We start from the raw sequence: 6,000 nt of genomic DNA, 5'->3' as shown, positions 1-6,000 counted from the left end.
ACCCTCCCAGTATTGTTGTGAAAAAAACTTGCTTTTGAAAGCTTTAAATTTTGAAAGGTAAGAACAATGGGGTCCAGTAAGGTACAATAGCTTGCCTGATGTCATGCAGGTAATGAGAGATGGGGACAAGTAGTTGAAAAATAAATTTTAAAAAAAGATGCAGCCCAAGTCTGACATAACAAAACCTATTCTTTTTCCAACAGCATCCTCTGACTCACAGGCAAATGAGCCAAACAAACCTTTTCTGGAGATGAGACTTTTCTGGAAGAGTTCAATGACATCTAGCAAAGGCCCACTTTCAAGCCCGAAAGAGCCAGGTGCCCTTCCTGTGCTCTGGACTCCAGGTCCTGGAGTGTGTCCCGAAAGCCCCCGAGGGAACCCTGCTTTCCCATCTGTGCGTGAGAGCTCAGCACTCAGGAAAGGATCCAGATTGACATCTGGCAGTTTAAAGTTCCCCTAGAGTTATATAGGAAGGGAATCTGGCTTATATTTTCTTTTCTCTGCATAGCAGCTCATAATGACTCGTCTGTCACTGGCTGTTAAGGCGGTTGGCAGGCCTGGTGTGCGCAGCAAATCGGGGTGACAGAGCCAGGATGCCTCAGTGGTGACGATGAGAATAGGGGCCTGAGCACAGTCCTCCATTCCGGCTCTCACTCTGGGCAGTCACCAGCTTTCCTCTGCGCAGTGCCCCCATCTGTAGAATGGAAAGAAGAATGCAGAGAAGCTGTGAGGTGGAACTCTTCCACGATGAACACATAGTATTTTGGGTATAGAAAGGGGAAGAGCAGTGGAAAAGTTTAAAACCAGTTTAGTGTGACATTATTTGGTAAAAACTCAATTAAAATCATTATCATTAGTATTTAGCAATCCTGGTACAGCAGGCCTTCCATATACCATCAGCTGGTACATGTAGCTAGCCTTTTAGGAATTGCTGAAGCAAAAGCTGTCCTGTGGAAATGTTGAGGGACAATGATATAAATATGTCCAACAAAAACTGTAGATTAGATACTCCACTCCTGAGCCTTTCAGCGGGATTCTTGAGATCATATTTTATGTTTTCTTCATGTTTTGCAAGTTCCACGGCACCTACTTCAGGGCCTTGAATCAAAAGAGTCTCAGTTGAGGGTCACTAATCATTATATGACTCAAGGCCAAGAGAAGCTATAATAAAAGGTCCCTGGGGCTCAACTTTAATTTTGAGGTGGAATGGCCAATGGCTTTGATTTTCCTGTGGCACTTGGATATGCCTCCTCAGTGCCAAATTGTTAAAAGTTGCCATATTTCTGCTTTCCCATTTCTCTGGGCTCTCTAGTTATGCCATCATCTACAGAGATGTATGGCTTGAGCGTACATCAAGTACAGCTTTCCTTTGCCCTCATCAGAAAGTGACCAGTCACACCACGCAGGCCTGAATGAAGTTGTCTTTACAGCTTTGTAGCTCCCATTCCTGGAAGGAATGAGACCCACTGTTGGTGAGATGTGGCTTACGTGCTATGACTGCACTTTGGACCCTCTGTTTTTTTTTTTGTTTGTTTTTTTTTAGGAGAAGTCACAGTAACGAGGGTAAAAGTGAAGACTGTTTAAGAAACCATGCCACGCCCCAGAACGGTGTTTTGCAGCACCTTGCTACTAATAGTGGCTGGGGGGCAATCACCAACATAGATATCACCTGGAAGCTGTAGACTGTCCCCTCCCCACCCCCAGACCTGCAGAATCAGAATCTTCATTCTAACAAGATCCCCAGGTTATTTATATGCACCTTAAGTGTGAAAAGTGTTAGTCAAGGGGCTGGGTTTTAGGATAATTAGGAAAGGTCAAGCTTACAGTTGAAAGCTGAGTACTCTTGTAATTAGCAATTGTTATTGGGTCCCATCATTAATATTGGGGCATAGTCTCATATAGAAGAGTTGTCCACTTTTACTGTCCAGGAAATTGTGAGGAGCCAGAACACCAATGAGGCATAAAGACTGATCTGCCCTCCTGGGCAGTTATAAAGACCCCCTCTAATGTTCCAGTTTCCACTTTGGTATTTGAGGGTTTCTCCATTCATAAATGATGCTACTCTCTCTTCTCTTCGAGAGCAATAGGAAGCCAGAGTGTCTCTGTAGCCTCCAAATACACTCTTCTGTCTCACCTGCATCAAACTGACAACTCTCTGAAGTGCTCAGACGAGTTTTCTTTATAAATAACCCCGAGTCCTTTAGATTTGTCATAAGAAGAGGGAGAAAGAAGCAGTGAAACTCCCTAACTAGCTTACTTTGGCTCCTGGATGCCAAGGCAGATGTTACAAATGACACAACATATCTGCTCAGGGCCTCAGTGTGGAAATTACTCAGCAGAGCAGACATGGGCCTTTCTGTTTTACTGCCAGTTATGAGCTTGTGAATAGCATACCACACTGCCCTGATTAGTGGATGCTTTCACTCGCTCCTCATAATCACAGGGGCTGGAGCGGAATGATAAGAAGAGCTTCCATGATGGAGTTGGTGGTGTGGGGCTGCCCTCTCTCTTCTCCTTTGTTGTGCTTTTCTTAATGCAGGCAACCCTTTGAAGTGTGATTTTTTGGTTTTGACTGACTCACCTGACCCATCAGAAGCTCCACATTTCCAATATAGTTCCCTTATCACTGTCCTGACTGAGGCTTGAAAGCGCCCGAGGGAAAGCTTCAGTGTTAGTGCACAGCTGTGGGGCTGTCCTGTCCCCTGCTGCCAACCGGGAAATGTTGATTCTCCTATTGTACTGAAATGAATAACGACCTTAATTTTTATTAGAGGTTTATCTTCAGACCTTGCCTAACTTTTTCTCAAAAGCCTAAAAGAATTTGCCAGTTGATTGAGTCCAGTTAGCATTGCTAAGGGATTTCTTTTGGGGAGCTCATCCAAGACTTCAATTCTGTCCTTTTTTTTTTTTTTGAGTATGCAGGCAAGGGCGGATGAGTGAGCAAGAGAGGATGTCTGGGTTCATAGTGCTCAGGTGCGTGTGACTCATCTTCTTCGGATCCCGGTGGTACAGAGCTCTGACTCTCACCTTCCTTGACTTACTGAAGGGCATAGAAGAAAAACAAGTGGCAAGTGGCTGCATTTAGGTTCTGATAAGAAGGCACAGATGCTGTGTGGTAACAGAAAATATACCTAGTCTGTGTGGGCAGGTATCGAGTTACCTCTTAAATCGTATTGGACTATTTTCTTTATGACAATGAGCATCTATGTAATCTTAAGCCTACATAAATCACAACTGTAATCTTTCAATATGTAAATCCCCTAAAAGCAAAAATAGTACTTGAGTTGTTTACAATGATGAAGACTTACTTTAAACCAGAGAAGAAAATTGCTTTCATCTTGAATTGTTAACAGTGATCAATTGGTAGTGGTGCTTGGAGTCCCAAGTTGAGAGGAATATTGAAGCCACCTCAGGGCTCAATGGAAAAGAAAACCGTGATAAATTATATGCAAGGTAACGGCAGCATTTGTACTGCATGCTTTTTCTATACCATTCGTACATATTCTGACTGTAATTCATGACTGTTTGGAAGGGAAAGAAAATCTTCCATTGCTGAGAGAGAGCCAGCTCTGACCAATTTGTAAGTGCTCTCTTATTTCAAGAGACAGGGTTTACTGGGTAAACCAAAGCAGCCTGCCTGGGTAAATGTTACCAGCCTGCCCTAACTATACTATACAATTTGAGCAGATTAAGGGCATACCTAGTATTTAGAATACTATATGCTGTTTTCTTTTTTGTTCTGTTCTCACATCTCTCTGGATTTGTTGTTAGAGGGCTGAGACGAAAACTCGGCTGAAACAGCATGGCTGAGGCCAGTCCCTCTGGGCTTCACTTTCTCCCTTTGAAGCCTGATGGAAAGAACACATGAAACAAGACATAGCAATAAAGTCACGAGGCACGGAAGTCTCAAAGGTCTTGTGAGACAGAAACAGGGAAAAACAGGATGGAGTTAGCATGTGCATAACATGGATACTGCATAGACGGTAGTTACATTTGAATCCTATTAATTTCTTTACAAAACCAAAACTAAAACATTGAACTATATGGAAAAGCAAACAATTTTAGTTGCCTAGTGGGTACTAAATATTTGATAGAATATGGGCATTTATGTTTGTGCTAGGTCCCACTAATAATGGGACTAGATGCACAGAACCTCCAGCCCACTCTAGCCATCCTGTTCCACGTAAGGGGAGAGGGGGGAAAATGGAGAAATATTTGTAGAGGTCACAGTCCAGAGGCATGGTCTTAGCAGAAGCAATGGTGAAAAGGCCTGCCGTCACCTCCAATGGTGGATCAACACAGTGTCAGCAAAATGTGCTGGTAATTATATTCTCCACTGCTATAAACTTAAACTAAAAAAAATCAGTTTCATTTAAGAATGTCCTTGATGAATGAAGTTGGAAAAATTAGTAATTGTATTAAATCTCAACCTATGAATAGATGTTTATTGAATAGTTGTGTCATGAAATATGAAAAAGACACCTTTGCTGTGTACTGGAGTATAATGGTTCTCTTGAGGGAAAGCACAGGTGTAGGTTTCATTTGAGTTGCAAGCTAAACTAGCCACCTTTTCATGGATAGTTTTTGTTTTTACACTTGAAAAAATGACTAACAAACTGTGGTTATGAGACTTATGTATTTGGCACTTATTTTTCTTTCTTTTTAACAAAATTTTTAAAAGATTGTATTTGTTTATTTTTAGAGAGAGGGGAAAGGAGGGAGAGAGGGAGAGAAACATCAATGTGTGGTTGCCTCTCATAGTGCCTCCTACTGGCAACCTGGCCCACAAGCCAGGCATGTTCCCTGACTGTGAATCGAACCAGTGACCCTTTCTTTTGCAGGCTGGCACTCAATCCACTGAGCCACATCAGCCAGGGTAGCACTCATTTTTCTTAAATGGACTAAGTAAGTTTGTTGCTTCAAGGAAAACAAATTACGGCATCTGTTGGGAGTTATGAAGTTCAAGTTTTCATCTGATGGTTACAATGGGAAAAATTTTATCCACTGTCATTAACTTGGTAACTTTCTAATATGTTAAGACTTTTCAAATGAGACAAGTGGTGAAATGAATAAATGTAATACAATTCTTTGATGTTGTATAATAAAAATGTACCAACATTTGGAAGATCTATGTAACTAACTAAATAAGAATTTACAGATGATAAATACCTGCCATTACAGAATTATGTGTGGGTAAAATATCCACATAAAGTGCAAGATGGACTGATGGATTTTAAGGTAACAGAGTACGAAAAATTAATTGATATTGTTTCAGATTCCACATTCAATCTGCAAAAGCAGGTGGAAGGTGGTAACAGGGATGAATCTACTTGGATACACCAGTATCGGAGTGACGGCACAAAGACTTCCCTTCCACGGTGGGTGCACAGTTATGTCTTGTTCAGAAGTAAAGAAAGGAGAGTTTAATAAAGTTTCTTGCTACACACACAGTAATAAACCTGAAGCTCCAGACTTTCAATTGTCCAGATGCATTATGAATTATACATTTTAATGTATCAGTCCATTATATAGTTTATTATTTTTGGCCAGGGAGAACTGTATTATGTGTTCCTAAGCAAGTTTTAGAATCACAGAGTTATAAACCCAGATTCAGTTACCTGTCTGATACTTAGATCCAGCCATGGAGAACTCACCTACCCAAAGAAGCAAATATTTCATCTTTGAACTTCCCAGATGGTTTAAAAAGTTATATTACTTGAAAATCCAGCCTATGTAACTTCTAAACACCAGTCCTAATTTTCTCTCTGAAGAAATAATGATGACAGTTGTGGTGTTTTTGGGGGGTCTGCTTTCTGTAGGCTAAACATCTCCATCCCATCAGGTGTCCATCACGGTCAGTATACATGGGGTTTAATTACTTTAGCATCCTGCACCCATTCCTGAATAAACTCCACTTAGTCTGAGTCCCTTCCTGTGTATGAGGTTCTTGCGATCCGATAGGTGAGCCTGTCAGAGGATGGCTCACCACCTCGATTACTG

The sequence above is a fragment of the Phyllostomus discolor genome, chromosome 1 (genome assembly GCF_004126475.2).
Source record: "Phyllostomus discolor isolate MPI-MPIP mPhyDis1 chromosome 1, mPhyDis1.pri.v3, whole genome shotgun sequence".
NCBI lineage: Eukaryota > Metazoa > Chordata > Mammalia > Chiroptera > Phyllostomidae > Phyllostomus > Phyllostomus discolor.
Note: the sequence above shows the minus strand (reverse complement) of the source record.